The sequence below is a fragment of the Jaculus jaculus genome, chromosome 5 (genome assembly GCF_020740685.1).
Source record: "Jaculus jaculus isolate mJacJac1 chromosome 5, mJacJac1.mat.Y.cur, whole genome shotgun sequence".
Lineage (NCBI taxonomy): Eukaryota > Metazoa > Chordata > Mammalia > Rodentia > Dipodidae > Jaculus > Jaculus jaculus.
Window position 1 is genome coordinate 108,326,091 of NC_059106.1, and position 21,158 is coordinate 108,347,248.

General features: G+C 40.3%; 1 protein-coding gene across 5 annotated transcripts in view; it reads right to left on the reverse strand.

The window, feature by feature from the left end:
• Ncoa1 (nuclear receptor coactivator 1) overlaps positions 1-21,158 on the reverse strand; it is a 252,169-nt gene that overhangs the window by 143,483 nt on the left and 87,528 nt on the right. For all 5 annotated transcript variants that reach the window (XM_045148792.1, XM_045148791.1, XM_045148790.1 and 2 more), the window contains exon 3: positions 3,834-3,979. The gene's annotated coding sequence lies outside the window, so the exon portion shown is untranslated. The remainder of the gene's footprint in view (positions 1-3,833; positions 3,980-21,158) is intronic.

A 21,158-nucleotide genomic window follows, 5' to 3' on the forward strand; every position in this document is an offset into this window, starting at 1 on the left:
TACCAAAAATTAATTTATTTGTGTACACATGTGTGCATGTGTGTCTGTCTATAGGTGTGCCAAGGCTTCATCACAGCAATGGCTTTACATAGATATTGGGAAACTGAACCCAAGCCAGCCCTCTGCAAGCAAGCACCTTTAAATGATGGGCCATCTTCTTAGTTCCAAGATTTTCTGCATAAGAAATTTGGTATTTGCTGCTTAGAATTACATAATTCGAAATACTCAAGAGAATTAAAAACTTATATTCAGCTGTGCATGGTCACACATGCCTTTAATCCCAGCTTTTTAAAAAAAATTTTTATTTATTTTATTTATTTATTTATTTGAGAGTGACAGACACAGAGAGAAAGACAGATAGAGGGAGAGAGAGAATGAGCACGCCAGGGCTTCCAGCCTCTGCAAACGAACTCCAGATGTGTGCGCCCCCTTGTGCATCTGGCTAACGTGGGACCTGGGGAACCAAGCCTCGAACCGGGGTCCTTAGGCTTCAGAGGCAAGCGCTTAACCGCAAAGCCATCTCTCCAGCCCTAATCCCAGCTTTTGGAAGGTAAAAGTAGGAGGATTGCCATAAGTTCAAAGCCACCCTGATTCCACATAGTGAATTCCAGGTCAGCCTAGGGCTACAGTGACACCCTACCTTGAAAAACCAAAAAATATAAAAATAAAGAATTACATAATTTGAAACCATAGTACCAATTACTTAATAAACAACTCTAATAATATACTTGAAAGAGCTCAACAGGCAATCGGCGTAGGAAGGAATATGCATGATGAGGAGGACATTCCCACATGGGCAATTCCCATACAGAAATGTGTCTCAAACTGGAGGCCTCAGACACCTCGGCTTCTCTGTAAGAAGTGATCAGTTTGGCTGCTTATACCACAAACATCTTTCTCATGTGGCTAGCAAGGATGGGGACTTTAGGATATTCATTGCCCATTTCATGGTTGAGTAATTCCACAGTTGGGATACTGTATTTTGTTTATCCATTCATTACTTGATTTAAGTTATTCTTATTTTTGGGGTATTTGGGGATATTACCCACTTTTAGAGTGATGTTGCTATAAATGTTCATATACAAACTTTTGTGAATATAAGTTTTTTTTGGGGGGGTGCTTGAGGTACAGTTTCACTCTAGCCCAGGCTGACCTAGAATTAACTCTGTACTCTCAGGGTGGCCTCGAACTCATGGTGATCCTCTTACCTCTACCTCCTGAGTGCTGGGAATAAAGGTGTGTGCCACCACGGCTGGCTGAATATAAGTTTTTAATTCTTTTGAATACAAAACTGGGACTGGAACTTCTATGTCATATGGTAACTAATTTTTTGAGAAAATGCCAAATTGACAATGTCTTCATCTTTAATTCCCACCAACAATACATAAGGGTTCTAGTTTTCCATAGCCTTGCCAAAAATAGTTTTTTATTTTTTTCTTTTTTTAGGCTGGGCATGGTGGTGCAAGTCTTTAATTCCAGCACTTGAAAAGCTGAGGTAGGAAGAACACTGTGAGTCTAAGGCCAGCCTAGAACTACAGAGTGAGCTCCACCTCAGCCTGGGCTCCAGTGAGACCTTACCTTTGGAAAAAAACCAAAAATGTTCTTTCCTCCCTTTGTAAAGTTATTGTAGTGGGCATAAATATTATCTCATGGTTTTTGCTTTTTTCACGGTAGCCCAGGTTGATCTGGAATTCACTATGTACTCCCAGGCTGGCCCTGATCTCACAGAAATCCTCCTACTTATGGTATTTAAAATAAAAATATTTTAGAGGCTGAAGAGATGGCTTAGTGGTTAAGGCACTTACCTGCAAAGCCAAAGGACCTCAGTACCCATGTAAGCCAGATGCACAAGGTGGTTCATGTGTCTGGAGTTTGTTTGCAGTGATTGAAGGCCCTGGCATGCCTATTCTCTCTCTTTCTCTCAAAATAAAATAAATAAATAATAAACATTTTAAAATATTTATTTATATGAAAGAGAAAGGGAAAGAGAATGGGCACACCAGGGCCTTTAGCCACTGCAAATGAACTCTAAACATATGTGCCACTTTGTGCATTTGGCTTTATGTGGGTACTGGAAAACTGAACCTGGGTCCTTTGTAGTTAAGTGCCTTAAGCACTGAGCTATCTCTTCAGCTCTCATTATGGTTTTGACTTACATTTATTTCCTTAACTGCTAACGACTCTGAGCATCTTTTCATATACTTATTGACCACTGTATATCTTCTTTTCTACTAAATATTTTTAAAAGGTTTATACACACACACATACATATGTATGTATGTATATATATATATTACATGGGGAGAGAAAGTGGGGGGGGGAAGACACGCAGAGAGAGAGAGAGAGAGAGAGAGAGAGAGAGAGAGAGAGAGAGATTGAATGAGAGTGAATATGGGTGCAGCAGGGCCTCTAGCAACTGCAAACAAACTCCGGACGTATGTTCCACTTTGTGCATCTGACCTTATGTGGGTAGTGGTGAATTGAACTTGAATCATTAGGCTTTGCAGGTAAGAGCTTTAACTGCTTAGCTATCTCTCCAGCCCTTTAGTGTTACATTTTATTTCAAACACACTGTTTGACTGCCAACTAAATTTTCTTGTCTTTTGTTTGTTAAAGACTCCACCCACCAAGTTGGCAGCTTTTACTTTCCATGGTGACAGCTGTCTGTTCCTTTGCAGAAGTGAGGCAGACAGATGAAAGGGATTTATGAGTGTTGTTCCTGTTCTATGTCTTAACCTTGGTAGTATTTCCAACAAATCTGTTCAGCACATGATAACAAAAAACTTATATGCTTAAAATTTGTACTTTTTAGCTGACTATAGCTCAGTTAAAAGTTATTAATGAACTCTGAAAACAGCAACACACATACACCCCCCAAAAAAAAACCAGCAACAATATGAAAATGCCCAAATGAACACTAGGTATACAAAGAATTTATGAATTTATGTTGGAAAAATATTAACCAAATCTAGGGATAGTTAGTTTATCATAGCTTTTTGCTACCACCATCATGCAGTAAGGACTTGAGAGTCTTCTTAAGACATAAGATCTGAAGCCTACAGTAGTTTCAAGTTACTGTAGGATGCTTCAAAAAGTTTCTTCTTTCTTCTTTTTCTTTTCCAATGTAGGGTCTTGCTGTTTCTTCCCCCTCCCCCTCCTCTTCCTCCTTCTTCTTCTTTTTTTTTTTCCCCCAATGTAGGGTCTTGCTCTAGCCCAGGTTGATCTGGAATTCACTATGTAGTCTCAAAGTGGCCTTGAACTCATGATGATACTCCTACCTCTGCCTCTTGAATGCTAGGATTAAGGGCATGTGTCACCATGCCTGGCAGTTTTGTTGTTTTGTTTTGTTTTTTGAGGTAGGGTCTCGCTCTAGCCCAGGCTTACCTGGAATTCACTAGGTAGTCTCAGGGTGGCCTTGAACTCACGGAGATTCCTCTACCTCTGCCTACCAGAGGCTGGGATTAAAGGTGTACACCAGCATCGCCCGGCCAGTAGTTGTTTTATAATTACTTTGAAGCTTTCCAGCCCAAATGTATATTTCCATAAACAAAAAATAAGGGCTGGAGGGATGGCTTTGTGGTTAAGGCATTTGCCAACAAAGCCAAAGGACCCAGGTTCAATTCCCCGGGACCCACATTAGCCAGATGCACAAGGGGGCACACGTGTCTGGGGTTTATTTACAGTGGCTGGAGACCCTAGAGCACCCATTCTTTCTTTCTCTCTTTCTCTGTCGAATAAATAAATAAAATAAAAAAATAATATACAACAGACAATCATTATCTCTGCACAATTTTATAGACAAAGATCTTTAGAAACAGAGCTCTAATTCCTACCTGGGAGACTTCTTTGTTCATAATGAGTTCTCAAAACTGGTATGGTCAAATATAGTGTTCCAGAGGGCAGCTTCTGTGGGACGGAACAACGATGAGGTCCAGAGATGGTTCTAGTCTCGATGCTGTCAGGTCAATTAGATAAACAACTAAAACAAATGAGAAGAAGGAAGGCTAATTGTCATTTCATTCTTCAAGAAATGAGAAAGCTCATAAATGCTAGTAAATAAAATAAAACAAAACTTTTAAGGTCAAATGTAAAAATATCTCCAAAACACAATGGATAATCTGAACTTACAGTGGAAGTTCTATCTAGTGATTTTTCTTGAGACTGCTTGTTGTTTAAGTCATGCATAATTACATTCTGCTCTGAAACGTCTGAAACATGCACATGTCTTCTTAAAACTGTTTCTGGCTGTATTTATTTATCTGCTTATCCTTCTCATTACCTCTAAACTCTCATTTTTCATGTTTTCAACCACCATTTGATTCTTTAAATTTATAAATTTATGTAATACTTCTATTAAAGTTTAATTACTATTTTTTCTTTTTTGTGGCAGGGTCTCACTATAGCCTAGGCTGACATGGATTTCACTCTGTTATCTCAGGGTGGTCCTGAACTCATGGAAATGCTCCTACCTAAGAATCCCAAGTACTGGGTTTATTAAAGGCATGAGCCACTATGCCCAGCAACTTTTAACATTTTTATTGAAAATGTTTTTATACTTGCAAACTCACAATATTTAAAGTTAGTTGAGTCTGATTTCAGTAGTGATACACCGCACTATATTAGACTGACGTGTCTGCAGATAACAGTTATACATTGTAGAGAGTCTGGTCCAGAACTGATACACCACACTGTATTAGACTGATGTGTCTGCAGATAACAGTTAGACACTGTGGATAAAATATCAAAAATAGCTGATCACTTTGAGTTTGAGACCAGTTTGAGACTACAAAGTGAATTCCAGGTCATCCTGGACTAGAGGGACACCCTACCTTGAAAAACAACCAGCCAACCAACCGTTTGAAGACATTGGAATGTGATCAAAGAAGGCTCAAATTTTAGGAACTATGATTGTTCAAAGAAGGGAACCATAATGGAGGAAATGCAAGCTTGTAAGACTTTCTGCTAAGGGTAATCTTTTCAGTACTTCCCTTAAAAAGTGGGGGAAGGGGCTGGAGAGATGGCTTAGCGGTTAAGCGCTTGCCTGTGAAGCCTAAGGACCCTGGTTCGAGGCTCGGTTCCCCAGGTCCCACGTTAGCCAGATGCACAAGGGGGCGCACACGTTTGGAGTTCGTTTGCAGAGGCTGGAAGCCCTGGCGCGCCCTTTCTCTCTCTCTCCCTCTATCTGTCTTTCTCTCTGTGTCTGTCGCTCTCAAATAAATAAATTAAAAAAAAAATTGAAAAAAAAAAAGAAAAAAGTGGGGGAAGCCAGGCGTAGTGGTGCATGCTTTTAATCCCAGTACCTGGGAGGCAGAGGTAGGAGGATTGCCATGAGTTCAAGACCACCCTGAGACTACATAGTTAATTCCAGGTCAGCCTGGCCCAGAGTGAGACCCTACCTCGAAAAAAACCAACCAACCAAACAAACAAAAAGAACTGGGAGGAAAACTCACCATCTAGTAGGCTTTAGACATCATGAATCAAATCAAAACTAATGTAAATTGAGTGAAACAATTATCTAGACCTCAGGTTCTTAAAACTGTGGGTTGTAACTTCCCATGTAACTGAATGTGGGGGGGGGGGTTGCAAAAAATTTGGCTACTAGCCAGGTGTGGTGACATACGCCTTTAATCCCAGTACTTGGGAGGCAAAGGTAGGAGGACAGTCATGAGTTTGAGGCTACCCTGAGATTACATAGTGAATTCTAGGGCTAGAGTGAGATCCTACCTTGAAAAACCAAAAATAAATAAATAAAATAAGATAAAATAAAATAAAATAGGCTATAGGGCTGAAGAAATAGCTCAGCAGTTAAGGCACTTGCCTACAAAGTTTAATAACCTGGGTTCCATTCCCCAGTACCCACGTAAAGTCAGATGCATTGTGGTACATGCATCTGGAATTCATTTGCAGTGGCTGGTATGCCTATATTCATTCTCTCTCTCTGTCTCTCCTTATAAATAAATAAATAAATGAATAAATAAATAAAAATTTTTAAAAATTGGCAACATTAAAAGGTTTTTAAACACACAATGACCAAAGTTAATTTGAAATTACATACATGGCCTCTCTGAGGTGCTTGAAATCACACGCATGGCCAGTCTGAGGTGCTTGAAATCACATGCACGTCCAGTTTGAGGTGTTCCTGGCAGTGCTCAGTAATGCCATGTCAAATGAACTCACTGCACTCTTGGCTCTGGACACACTACACTGCATATGTCACACCATAATGCCAATGAACAGTGTTTGAAACACCTCAGCTCAGATTTGAGTCTACAGCTCGTTATGAATTGCAGTATTTTTATTGTACACATAAAATAGTCTGTTCTTACCCAAATGTAACAGTATAATTATTGGAAAACAAAGATTTAATATTTCCTACCATCATTCCCAGCATGAAAACATCAAATGAGTACATCTTTGGGTTGGATTGTGTTAGAAAGTTTGATTCTAAAAATTGTTTGAGTTGCAGAGTTTACTTCCTTTGAAAAAAAACAAAAACTAAAAAACAGGGCTGGTTGAGAGATGGCTTAGTAGTTAAGGCGATTGCCTGTGAAGTCTAAGGAGCTAGGTTCAATTTTCCAGTACCTATATAAGCCAGATGCAGAAGATGGTGCATGTGTCTGGACTTAGTTTGCAGTGGCTAGAGATCCTGGCATACCCATATTCATTCTCTCTCTTTCTCTCTCTCAAATAAATAAATTAATTAAAAACACCTATTAAATGATTTTTTGGATTGGGATTAGGACAGGATTTCAAAAATTCTAAAATGGCCCTAAAATATACTTTGGCTATTTTGTACTATACATTTGTGCAAAATGGTGTTCTTCACATTGACAATTATATAAGCAAAATACTAATTAACAGATAAATGGTGAAGATGCTTTATATTCTCTAGAATCAAATAGTCAGCAAAGATTTCATTCTGTGTGTCAAAGTAAACAAATACATCCATTTCACTAGCAAATTGACTTTCATCTTTAATGGTGACATTATATGTATATTGGAGAAGAATTATTTATAATGCATTACCAGCAAATGTTTGATTTGCATTTTTTATTTATTTATTTATTTTTTGGTTTTTTGAGGTAGGGTCTCACTCTGGTCCAGGCTGACTTGGAATTCACTATGTAGTCTCAAGGTGGCTTTGAACTCATGGCAATCCTTCCTATCTCTGCCTCCCAAGTGCTGGGATTAAAGGCATGTGCTACCATGCCCCGCCTGTATCACTATTTTATACAGCCATATTCCTGAGGTTACTTAAAAATTTCTTAGGCAAAGAGGGGTTGTGAGTAGAAGCAGGGTAAGAAACCATGGCTTAGAGAAGGTACTCAAGTCTCCCCTCTGTCAGGAGGAAGAAGGATATTGGTATAATGGTAAAGTGAAGAAAACTTGGCCATCACTTCTTTTAAATAGGTTTTAGGCAACCTTGTCCCTTTCCTCTGTTTCCATTTTCAGAGAACCAACATTCTCTGATCTGAGTCTTCTGAAGACAAACCAGTATATTCTCAACTGATGTTTTGCTTTTTCACCTTGACACTGGGCTTTCTCAGGGTTAGTGAGATTGTTACTCCTCTTATAGCTGTTTTCTGCCTAAAAATATTGTGATAGTTGTTCCCATTCTCCTCTGTAGATTTATGACTTAAAATAAATCTTCATTGATTGTATTTTATGTATGTAGGGTTTCACTTAGTTGATCTGGAATGTAGTCTCAAGCTGGCCTTGATCTCATGGCAATCCTCCTTCCTTTCCTCCCAAGTGCTGAGATTAAAGGCATGTGCCATCATACCCAATTGATTCTATCTTTGCCATTGCTTACTTAACCGTGATTTGGGGAGGGGAAATAAGAACGTCTGCTTGTTCTACCAAGTCTACCTGGAACCAAACATTAAAGGTTCTTACTTTTTTTGTTTGTTTGTTTGTTTTTCGAGGTAGGGTCTCACTCTGGTCCAGGCTGACCTGGAATTAACTCTGTAGTCTCAGGGTGGCCTTGAACTCATGGCGATCCTCCTACCTCTGCCTCCCGAGTGCTGGGATTAAAGGCGTACACCACCACGCCCAGCATAAAGGTTATTACTTTTAATGTTTTATTTACTCTAGCATTCCTGTTATTTTGTAATCACTTAAAGTCTATTATTTCATGTGTCCTTAACCACCTTAGTTCTGAGAATGTTTAAGTCTACCATTGTAACATTCTTTTTGCTTTGTTTTTGGAGACAGGGTCTTACTATGTACTTCCTTCTGACATTCTTGAAAATCAACCTAAGTGAAATTACTACATTAAAATTTAAACACAATTAGTGATAAGTGACAAGGCCTATGCAACAATTAATTGTGCAAGTTTAGAAAAGAGAATGTGTTATACTTACTCTACTCATTGCTATAACAAAATACCTGACAAAAGACAGCTTAAGGAAGGAAAGGGTTTATTCTGGCTCCCAGTCCAAAGCAATACATCCCATGATGGTGGGAAAGGTATGGCAGCAGGACCAGAGGCTGGCAGACCACAGTGTATCACAGTTAGGAAGCAGAGAGCAAACAGGACCTGGGACCAGGCCAGTTAGCCACTTCCTACTGCAAAGGTCTACCTCTTAAAGATTCCACAACCTTCCCAAACTGTATGGCAAATTGCGGAACATGTGCTTAAGCACATAACCCTATGGGGAACACTTCACATTCAAACTACAACAGGGACCATGATGAAGGCAACACTGTTCTGTATAAACAAGCTGATATGATGGAGTATGACTTGTGGAGAAGGCAGCAAAACAAGTCATTTTCTACTGGCAAGAGTTGAGGTATGAGATGTATATCAAAAGAAACTGCAGCTCAGGCTGGAGAGATGGCTTAGCAGTCAAGGACCTTGCCTGCAAAGCCAAAAAATACAGGTTCACCAACATGGCTCAGGGAAATTTGCAGAAGAGGGGGCGGAAAGAATGTCAGAGCCACACATTGGGTCCTGATACTCAGAGACACTTCCTCCTACCCATAACTGAGGGCTAACCCCACAATGCATGACCCATATACCTCAATAAGGAAGAGCCAAGGGGAGGGGGAAGGACAGGAAGGAGGCTAACAACAGTACCAACTTGACTATTCACTTAGTACAAAACTAATTAAAAAATAAATTTAAAAAAAGAACCCTAAGAATTACCCAGGCGTGGTGGTATACTCCTTTAATCCCAACACTTGAGAAGCAGAGGTATGAGGACCACCGTGAGTTCAAGACCACCCTGAGACTCCATAGTGAGTTCCAGGTCAGCCTGGGCTAGACTGAGACCCTACCTCAAAAAGCAAAGCAAAGCAAAGAACCCTAAGAATTGGCAATTGCATTATGTGAAATTAAAAAGCTGCACAGCCAAGGAAGAGACAGACTTCAGATTGGGAGAAACATCTTTGCCATCTGATACAGAGTTTGTATTTAGAATACATAAAAACTGTAAAAACTAAGCACCAAAAAATAAAAAATAAGCCAGGCGTGGTGGCACACACCTTTAAACCCAGCACTCAGGAGGCAGAGGTAGGAGGATTGCCGTGAGTTCAAGGCCACCCTGAGACTACATAGTGAATTCCAGGTCAGCCTGGGCTACAGAGAGACCCTACCTTGAAAAACCAAGATATATATATATATATATATATATATATATATATATATATATATATACACACACACACACACATGCATACATATACATATATGTATGTATGTGTGTGTGTGTATACACATACTTACATACACACACACATATATATGTGTAGAGATATGTGTGTATATATATATATGCAGAGATATGTGTATATATATATCTATATGTAGATATGTGTGTGTGTGTGTGTGTGTGTATATATATATATATATATAAAATAAAATAAAAAAATAAAATAAAATCTTCCAATCACACACACACACACACACACACACACAGAATACAGGTTCAACTCCCCAGGAACCTCATAAGCCAAATGCACAAGGTAACACATGTGTCTGGAGTTTGCAGTGGCTGGAGATCCTGGTGCACCCATTCCCTCCCCTTCTCTCTCTAAAATAAATAAATAAAAATAAAATATTAACGGTTGAAGAGATGGGTTAGCAGTTAAGGTATTTGCCTGTAAAGCCAAAGGACCCAGGTTCAATTCTCCAGGATCCACGTACGCCAGATGTACAAGGTAACACATGCATCTGGAGTTTGTTTACAGTAGCTGGAGGTCCTGGCATGCCCAATCTCTCTCTCTAACTCTCTCTAAAATAAATAAATAAAAATAAAATATTAAAAGAAGTATTTTTTTTTTCAAAACAGAAACTACAGCTCAATGTTTTTTCAGTAAGAAATTTAGAAAACTCTCAAACATCTAAGGACAGTAGATTCTCTTAGCCAGGTATTTAACTGTAAAGTATTATAGAAGTAATTAGCTATTAACAACACTTAAAATATCAAACTTACACATTATTTCAATAAAATTATTACAGATTCACCAAAGCTATCTTTACAACATGACTTGATCTACCTGTTTATTATTGTGTACTATGTGTGGTATGCATACGCATAGTGTGTACACAGGTGTATGTAGATGCATGTGCTCTATGTGCACAAGACAGGCTAGATGAGAATGCTAGGTGTCTTTATTGCTCTTTTGGTTTCCTTCAGGCAAGGTCTTGTATTGAACTTACAACTGTTCTATTTTGGTCGGCCTGGCTGACCAGAGAAGCCTAGCAATTCTCCTGTCTCTGAGACCCACAGAACAGAGGCTATAGGTGAGTATGGCCATGCCCAACTTTAAAATTCATTATTTTCTTTTTTGGGGGAGAGTAGAGGGGATTTTGAGGTAGGGACCCACTCTAGCTCACACTGACCTGGAATTCACTATGTAGTCTCAGGCTGGCCTTGAACTCACAGTGATCCTTCTACTTCTGCCTCCTAAGTGCTGGGATTAAAGGTGTGCACCACCACACCTGGCTTAATTTTTTTTTTTTTCAAGGCAGAATTTCACTCTATCCCAGGCTGACTTGGCACTCACTCTGTAGTCCCAGGCTGGCTTTGAACTCACAGTAATCATTCTACCTCTGTCTCTCGAGTGCTAAGATTAAAGGTGTGTGCCACCACACCCGGATTACATTTTATTTGATTGTATATATGTATATCTATATGTATGTGCAGGAATGTGTGTATGTGTATGTGTATGTGTGTGTGGAGACCAGAGCACAATCTTGGGATGTTTGCTCTCTTATTACTGCTTGAGACAAGGTCTCCTATGTTGTTTTCGCCTCTTCATGTGTGCCCGTCTACCTGGATGAGTTTCTGAGTTTTCAGATTCTCCTGGCTCTGTCATCCATTGCCATAGGCATGCTGGGATTACAGATGCATTGAACTCACAGCAATCCTTCTACTTCTGTCTCCTAAGTGCTGGGATTAAAGGTGTGTACCACCACACCTGGCTTAATTTTTTTTTTTCCCAAGGCAGAATTTCACCCTAGCCCAGGCTGACTGGCTTTAAACTCACGGTGATCCTTCTACCTCTGTCTCTCGAGTGCTAAGATTAAAGGTGTGTGCCACCACACCCGGATTATATTTTATTTGATTGTATGTATGTATATCTATATGTATGTGCAGGAGATGTAAAGCCACTTTACAACTGGCTTTACATGGATGCTGGCAAAAGGAACCCTAACCAGCAGGCTTACAAGCAAGCACCTTTCACTGCTAAGCCACTCTCCAGTTCAAGCACTGGGTGCTGGGTATTGACTTCACGTGGTCTTAGGGCCGCTGAGGCCTTCATGCTTGTGCCACAAGTGTTCTTACCCACTGAAGCATTTCCCCAGCCAGAGAAATAGAGAGAGAGAGAGACAGAAAGGCAGACCAAGATAGAGAATCAGTGTGCCACGGCCTGTAGCCACTGCAAAAGAACTCCAGACTCATGTGCCACCCTGTGAATCTGGCTTTTATGGGTACTGAAGAATTAAACCCTGGTTGTTAGGCTCTGCAGGCAAGTGCCTTAACTGCTGAGCAAGCTCTCCAGCCCAGGATATTCTTTGTTTTTTGCTCACAGTGATCCTCCTACCTCTGCCTTCTCCAAGTGCTTGGATTAAAGGTGTGCGCCACCCTGCCCGGCTTTTAAAAAATATTGAAAGAGAAAGACACAGTGACAGATAAGACAGAGAGACAGAAAGAGAAAGAGAGCACATGGGTGCACCAGGGCCTCTTGCCAGTGCAAGTGAACTACAGATGCATGTGCCACTGTGCATCTGGCTTTACACGGGTACTAGGGAATCAAATCCAGTCCCTTAGTCTTTTTGAGCAAGCACTTTAATTACTGAGCCATCTCCCAGCACCATACTTATATTTTTTTCTCTGAGGCAGGGTCTCGCTCTAGCCCAGGTTAACCTGGAGTTAAGTGTCAGGCTGACCTTGAACTTGTGATCCTCCAACCTCTTACCTTGGCCTCTCAAGTGCTGGGATTAAAGGTGTACATCAACATGCCTGGCAGAAAGAGAGAATGGGCACACCAGGACCTCTAGCAACTGCAAGACAACTCCAGATGCATGTGCTACCTTGCTCACAAGACGAAGTATGCAATGTATGAGGTTTTCTCCTCAGTTTTATGGATACTTTTACTATCATCCTAGTGTAAGGCACAAGAGGTTTCTCTTCAGTGGTGCTGATTTGCTGATCTAACAACTATATCTGCTTTCTCAGCACCAGCCTGAATATTATCCTGTCTTGAGATTTTCTTCAACAAACATATTAGTCCATTGCTTTTGAGATCAGCATCAGTCAAGTTCTCAGACCACAGGCAGAATGCACCCAGTTTCTCTGACAGCATGTAACAAGAACTTCTAGCTCAGTTCCTGATTTGAGTCCTTGTTCCCTTCTGAAACCTCATTAGCTGGACATCCAATGTGTTCCTCTCATCATTCTTACCTTGTAAGTTCCTACTACAATGGTCCATTAAGCTTTTCTTACAAAATTCAAGGGCTTTTTAAGCCCAAAGTCCCAATTTCTTCCACCTTCCTCCTGTGAATCAATTCTAAAGACCTATGAGCCACATGGTTATTAGGTGTGGTGGTTTGATTCAGGTGTCCCCCATAAACTTAGGTGTTCTGAATGCTAGGTTCCCAGCTGATGGAGATTTGGGAATTAATGCCTCCTGGAGGGAGTGTATTGGTGGGGGCTGACTTATGGGTATTAAAGCCAGTTTCCCCTTGCCAGTGTTTGGCATACCCTCCTGTTGCTGTCGTCCACCTTATGTTGGCCAGGGGGTAATGTCCACCCTCTGCTCATGCCATCATTTTCCCCTGCCATCGTGGAGCTTCCCCTCGAGCCTGTAAGCCAAAGTAAATCTCTTTTTCCCAGAAGCTGCTCTTGGTTGGGTGATTTCTACCAGCAATGTGAACCAGACTGCTTTTAATCACAGCAATTATCCCATTCTCAGTACCAAATTACTGTAGTGGTTTCTATTATTGTTGCTGTGATCGAATTCCCAGATAAAACAATTGTAGAAGGAAAGATTTATTTGGGCTTACAGTCCAGCAAACTGGAGAAGGCATGACAGCAGAAGCTTGAGCTTGAGTCCAGCATGCCAGCCTGTGGCATAGTACCATCAACAGTTGAAGTGGGTCTTCCTACTTAAATTAATCAAGATAATCACGCACAGATATGCCTAGAGGCTTTGTTCCTGGATGGTTCTAGATCACGCAAGTTGACAATCAATATAAACTAGCATAACTGATGATTAATCTTGATTGTGAACTTCACTAGATTGAGAAGTCCCCAGGAGATTAATAAAACATTCTTCTGGGTGTGTCTGTGGGAACATTTCCAGGGGATTAACTTTAGGGGAAGAAGATATCCTGAATGTGGGTCACAGCACCAATACACTGGGAGCTTGAATGGAATAAAAGGTTAAAGAGAAAGAAGCATGTTAGAAAAGACATTCTACCTCTCTGCATCCTGGCTGCCACAAGGAGAGCTTCTCAGTGCCTCACCTCTGAACCATGCTCCAAAACAGTTCTTTCCTCCTTTAAGTTGTTTTAAGTATTTTTTTTCCCACAGCAATAAAATCTAAGTAATAGAGCAAGGTAATTTCTTATCTACCAGACTGGCAAAAAACTTAAAAGGCTGACAAACAGCAGCATTAATAAAAGTCTAGAGAAATAAGCATTGTCCCCTATCATGATTTGGAATGTAAATTATCATAATCTTTCTAAAACCTCTAAAATAATTAAAATGTACAACTGACCTGCTAAGAATGTCTTCATCATATAATCAAAAATGTCAAGGTCAAATTTCAATATACTGACTATCCACACAATGGGCAGGTGGGACACCATACACCTCAAAAACTCAAATTCGGGCTGGAGAGGTGGCTTAATGGTTAAGTGCTTGCCTGTGAAGCCTAAGGACCCGGGCTTGAGGCTTGATTTTTCCCAGGACCCACATAAACCAGATGTACAAGGTGGTTCATGCATGTGGAGTTTGTTTGCAATGGCTGGAGGCCCTGGTGCACCCATTCTCTCTCTCTCTCTCTCTCTCTCTCTCTCTCTCTCTCTCTCTCTCTCTCTCTGTCGCTCTCAAATAAATAAATACATAAAAATAAAGAATTATTTTTTAAAGTCAAATTGTGGCTGGGGAAATGGCTTAGCAATTAGAGTGCTTGCTTGCAAAGCCCAAACACCCAGATTCAATACCCTGGTACCCATGTAAGTCAGATGCACAAGGTGGCACACATATCTGGAGTTTGTTTTCAGTGGCTGGAGGCCCTGGCACACTCAATCTTTTCCCCTCTTCCAAATAAATAAAATTTTTTAAGTCAAAGTGGCTAGGGATGTAGCTCAGTGGCTATATGGTTGCCTAACCTGCATGAGGTCCTGGGCGGGATAAGTGGTTAAAGGCACTTGCTCACAAAGCCTGCTGACTTGAGACTGATTCCTCAGTACCTAGGTGGATGCATAGAATGGCACATTCATCCAAAGTTCATTTGCAGTGGCAAGAGGACCTAGTGTTTGCTTGCTTACATACACTTTTTTCTCTCTCTCTCTCTCTCTGACACAATTAAAAAAAAAAAGTTCACTTGCTGTATTACCTCCATTTCCTATGCTCATCACCCATTTTGCTTGATACTTAAATTGATACAGCTTTTTTTTTATTTTATTTTTTTAAATATTTATTTATATGAGAGTGACAGAGAGAAAGAGGCAGATAGAGAGAGTGAGATTGAGAATGGGCGCGCCAGGGCTTCCAGCCACTGCAAACGAACTCCAGACGCGTGCGCCCTCTTGTGCATCTGGCTAACGTGGGTCCTGGGGAATCGAGCCTCGAACCGGGGTCCTTAGGCTTCACAGGCAAGCGCTTAACTGCTAAGCCATCTCTCCAGCCCAATTGATACAGCTTTTAAGCTTCTATGAGTGTCTAAACATTTTCCTGTCATAGTTAATGTGTCAAAAAACCACATGAGAGCTGGATGTGGTGGGGCATGCCTTTAATCTCAGCACTCAGGAGGCAGAGGTAGGAGGATTGCCATGAGTTCAAGGCCACCCTGAGACTACAGAGTGAATTCTAGGTCAGCCTGAGCTAGAGTGAAACCCTATCTCAAAAAACAAACAAACAAACAAAAAAACCCACATGAGGACAACCAGTGCCACTAGGACTCACACACCTATCACCTACAAAGGTAAAATTTCTAGCTTAGTTAATCAGAAGAAAGATGCTAACATGAATAAAAGCTAGCCATTTCTTTTTAAGTATCATTTTATCATATTTTACTATCAACCAAGAGAATTTTCTCACTAAAATTTATCACATACACCTACCACTTATATAGATAGGCTTAGAAAGGACATGTATCTCCTAAGTTTTTATAAATCAAATTTTATTGTGTGTGTGCGTTATGTGGCATATATGTGTGTATGGCATATGCACATGTGTGGGCCTCATGCCTACACTTATGGAGGCTAGAGAAGGGCACTGAGTATCCTCTTCTATTGCTCTTGCTTCTCATTTCCTTAAGGAAGGGTCTCTCACTAAACCTGCAGCATGCCACCACACTAGGCTCAAATTTTTATATCTGGAAAGCAAGTAAATATACAAAACTCTTTAAAATGACAAAACCAAGAATTAAATATGCCCATGTTTTCCATATTCCCAAACAAGCTCTTTAATGATTAAAAACCTGAACATGAGCCAGGAATGATGGTACACACCTTTAGTCCCAGCACTCAGGTAAAATGTGGCAGAGGTAAGAGGATCATTATTGAGTTCGAGGCCAGCCTGAGACTACACAGTGAATTCCAGGTCAGTGGGAACTACAGCAAGACCCTACCTCCAAAAACAAAAAACCTGAACACAACATTTGTTGTAAACAAACCAAAAATTACATAAAATTTAGTAACAGCCACAAAAACAGAAATTCTAAATTATTGCCAGTTTATCATAGCAAGATGGATAAGTATCCCCAAAAGGTATATGTTTCTTAGTCTTAGTCTTATTAATCTTGTTAATTAGGAATTTAAAGAATTTAGTGCAAAGAGTAAGAATTTTGTAGCCTGGGTATAAGGAATCAGCAGTAAGGCACCTGAGAACAAGACGACAGCAGGGTGTTTTAGGGAAATTAGAGTCTGTGAAAAGGTAAAAAGTGGCAGTATAAAAAAGCACAGGAATGTCTGAGAATGAACAAAGACATTTGTTCACAGAAGGAACTGTCTGAATTTATAGAAACAATGAAAACTTTTGTCTTCATCTGCCAAAATTTCAGGAAGTCTACATTATAATGAAAACATGACTTTAGGGTTGGATACATGGCTTAACCATTAAGGCACTTGCCTGCAAAGGCAAAAGACACAGGTTCAATTCACTAGCACACACCTAAAGCCAGATGCACAAGGTAGCACATGTATCTGGTGTTTGTTTGCAATGGCAGGAGGCCCTGGTATGTTCACTCTTTCTCTATCTGCCTCTTTTTCATTCTCTCAAATAAATAAACTATTTTAAAAAAAAACATGACTTTAGAACTATGATCTTAATTTCTTTTTACTCATTATTTTCTGGTATGTAAGAAGTTTTGAAGAGAATTTCAAGGACAGAGAAAGTTAGTCTAAGAACTAAAACCATTTTGTCATCCCACCCCCCCCCCAGTTATGTGATAAAATATACAGATTATATGGACATGGTAGTTCATCCGTGTAATCTCGGTATTCAAGAAGCTCAGGCAGGAGCATTGCCAGACTGGGCTTCAAAGAGAAACACTATCTTGAAAACAAACAAAAACAAAACAACAACAAAAATTCACACACACACATACACACACACACACACATGCTCATCTGCACAGGCATATACACAGTGATTAAGCTGAATCGCTGAGAAACAACATATTCAAATAAGTAACCACTTAGAAAGTCTCAAGCTCTGGGTCTGGGTGCGTAGGACCCATTAATTGTGTTCTATACTGAATTCACAGGCTAGATGGGAGCATTTAGTGAGCTGCCTTTTCAAATGAGAGGAGTGAGGAGGTCAGATCAGGTAGCAAAGACAGTAGGAATGAATCAGTGAAAAGGTACTGCTACTACTTTTGTTAAAATTGAAAGTATATTTTTGCCACTAATTTTGAGTTTCAGGCCATATTAAGATGTAGAACAGGGGCTGGAAAGATGGCATAGCAGTTAAGGCACTTGTCTGCAAAGACTAAGGACCCAGGTTCAATTCCCCATTACCCACATAAGCCAGATGCACATGGTGGTACATGCATCTGGAGTTCGTCTGCAATGGCTAGAGGCCCTAATGCACCCATTCTCCCTCCCTCCCTCCCTCCCTCCCTCCCTCTCTCTCTGCCTCTTTCTGTCTGTCACTCTCAAATAAATAAATAAAAATTAAAAAAAAAAGTTAAAAAAACAACTGAAAAAATCAGTACAAAACATCTACTCTTTTCTATTTAACCATCTGGAACACACCACTCTCTGAAAACAACAACAACAACAACAAAATCTGCAAGTTTAATTATACTCTGGGACTATTAGCAAGACATGCTTCAATAAATACCTCTAACAGGACCTGCTGATAAAATAACTGGCACTGAAACTGATGGGACTTCGTTATTTTACTATTTGTTCTTACAAAAGAAAACTAATTATCCATGGAATAGAGCAGGAGAGCAGGAGGAAGCACCCACCAAGGGCACAGTATGGAAAGGATGGATAAAAATTTGTAAAGGCCTGAGTTCAAGTCATATATTCTCCTTTTCTTGACCTCCTTTCCCTATCTTTCACCCCCTGACCAAATCCGGCACACCTGTCTTGTGTTATGGTAAAAACTGATGTGGAAACAGAGGTGTAACTCAATGGCAACACACTTGCCTAGTATTTACAAGGCCTTCGGTTCAGTCCCACAGTAGGGGAAACTGACTTATTAGGGTTAGGAAAACATATTAAATCTTGAATTATCTAAACTCTAATTGGCTGAGAACCTGATTAACAAGGAAAAACATTCATACTATTGCTAGGTTTGGGACTTTAATATGTAGCCATTTCACTGGAAAGTATTAGCAAAAGAAGAGACATCAACTAGAATTTTTAAGAGCAATGCTGGCAGATGGGCAATGGAGACAAGAGGGTTGCTATGGTAGAATTTCCTGGATATACTGAGCAGCAGGACTAAGCAGCAAATAGGAGAGAACAAGGCATTGGACATGATCTGGGAGTGACAAAGAGAAGCCAAGTTGTATCAGCATGTAAAATTTATGAGATTTGTGTTTACCGTACAACTTTAGAGAAATCAGGTAAATTAAAAGAATAAAATCAAAATCACTTGTGACTGTGCTACCACTAATTAAAGTGATTATCTGCCTATGCACTCTAAAAATAAACATATATTTCAGTTTTAATAATTACAGATTCACAATGCACACATTAATGAAATTATGTATAGGACTTTAGATCTGTTCCAATTTTTTTCTATTAAAAACAACACTGTAATGAGGCATCTTCTGGCCAGAATGTTGTTTACACTCCTGTGAAACACCAAGGTTCCTGGCATGAGGGACTCATTAATGTCATTTAGCCAAGCCTAGGCATATGGGAGATAACAGATGTCTGAGGGAAGTCTAATGAATTCAATTATGTACACATTAATTATGAGGTGGCAACAGGACATCCAAGTAGATCTGTGCAGCTGACTTTTCAGGAAGTGGGGTAAGGCACTTGGAATCAATAATATACTGATGCAGCAGTGTAGTCTATGAGATGACCAGGGAAAATGTGAAAGGGGAGAATGTATTTTATGTACTCAAGAAACATAACAGTACTAAAGGGGGAAAAGCAATGATGCTTAAATAACAAATAAAAAAAGGCACGACATGAATAAAAGGTAAAAGGAAAGCCAGCAGAAGCTCGGAATGGAGAGGTCATAATGCCTGGTTTAAAAATTTATTTAAGAAGACTGGGGAGATGGCTCACTGGTTAAAGATGCTTGCTTGCAAGGCCTGCTGGACTAGATTCAAGTCCCTACCTACTCATATACAGCTGGACAGGCATTTGTTTGCAGCATCAAGAGACCCTGTCTCAGGATGGGATACCTTCCAGTGAGTTGTTGGCCAGGGAGGTCCTTGATGCCCCTAAAACATTACAGGCTATTGCCAGGTCTCTTGGTTTCACATCAGGAATATATGGAAGATCCTACTGCTGAAGACTCCACATACTTGGGCTGCAAGGTTACTGAGAAATCCAGCTGGAGCTGAGCTGGAAACCTCCTCCCTGTGGACCAGCTGGCTGAAAGCTGGGAAAAGCCATGCTGCATGCAGCCCTATAGGAGAGAGAAGTCATCAATGGTGATAAACACCAGTGGACATTGCAAGGCTTAAGACTGACCAGCTAGGCCAAATGTGCCAACTGAAGCAACAGTGGCATGTCTGTTATGGGGGAAACCAACCACTCTCTAATTGGACTAAAGGTCTGCTCCACAGGAGGGAATATATGCTTGGTACTGAAAACCTAGTCAAAAGCCTATGGTGGAAGAGGTCCTGAGCCCTAGGGGATTAACACCTGCTGTTATCTGACTAAATGTATATATTATGATCACCAAACTGCCCTGTAAGCACTTTTCTTTTTAGGTGGTGGTGACAACTAGGAAGACTAAAAAGGCACCATAGTGCTAAGAAGTGACAGTGGAATGTTCAGCACTAAGACATCTCTATTATACCTTCTTAGGCTCAGGGTTCACTGTGGAAGAGGTGGTGGAAAGAATGCAAGAGCCAACGGAAGGGTAGGACTGCTTACAATGCAATCTTTCCCTTACCCTTTTTATCCTCCACTAAAGCCTCAGGGAGATAAGAGCTTTAGTCCCCCAACAAAAGCTTTCCTATCTTTCTAAATATCCACAGTAACCACTCTACTTTCTGAAATTCTAGTTGGGGACTATTCATGCAAAAAACCACAACATGGAGCTGGAGAGATGGCTTAGTGGTTAAGGTACTTTCTTGTGAAGCCTAAGGACCCAGGTTCAATTTCCCAGTATCCATATAGGCCAGATGCACAAGGTGGTGCATGTGCCTGGAATTTATTTGAAGTGGGTAGAGACCCGGGTATACCCATTCTCTCTGTCTACCTCCTCCTCTCTCCCCCTGCAACCTCTCTCAAATAAATAAAATTAAAAAACAAACCATCATAACACTACTTATGTGTGGGTCTCATATGGATGTCCAAGTTGGTTGTAGGAGATCAAAAGTACATGCTGACATTAAGTCACATTCATCTACTTTGCAGGAACCTGCATGGCTACTACTTGCTGTAGGGTATCATAAAGACCAGCTTCACTCATTATTCCTACAAGATCTGGTAGCATGTTATTTATTACATTTACCTATACTAACAACCTCTTCTTTCCTCTAGGCCTCCCCTTTTTCTTTTCACAGTTTTGCCAAAAGAAGCTGCCTTTCCTTTGTAATTCAGCATGTTATCTTACTGGGCAAGAGCTCTAGAGATAGATGGAAAGAAACCTGAACCACACAATAGCAACAAACTATGCCAAGTTGAAACTATGTAGTGAATGAGTCCCTTAACAAGTTTTATCATTTGTGAAGAAGGAAGAGATAAAGGAAAGCGTACAAGCTGCAGACACAGCACAAGCAACATTCTCCCAAAGCACAAATTATCACTTCCACCCTCTGAAGACTATATATAT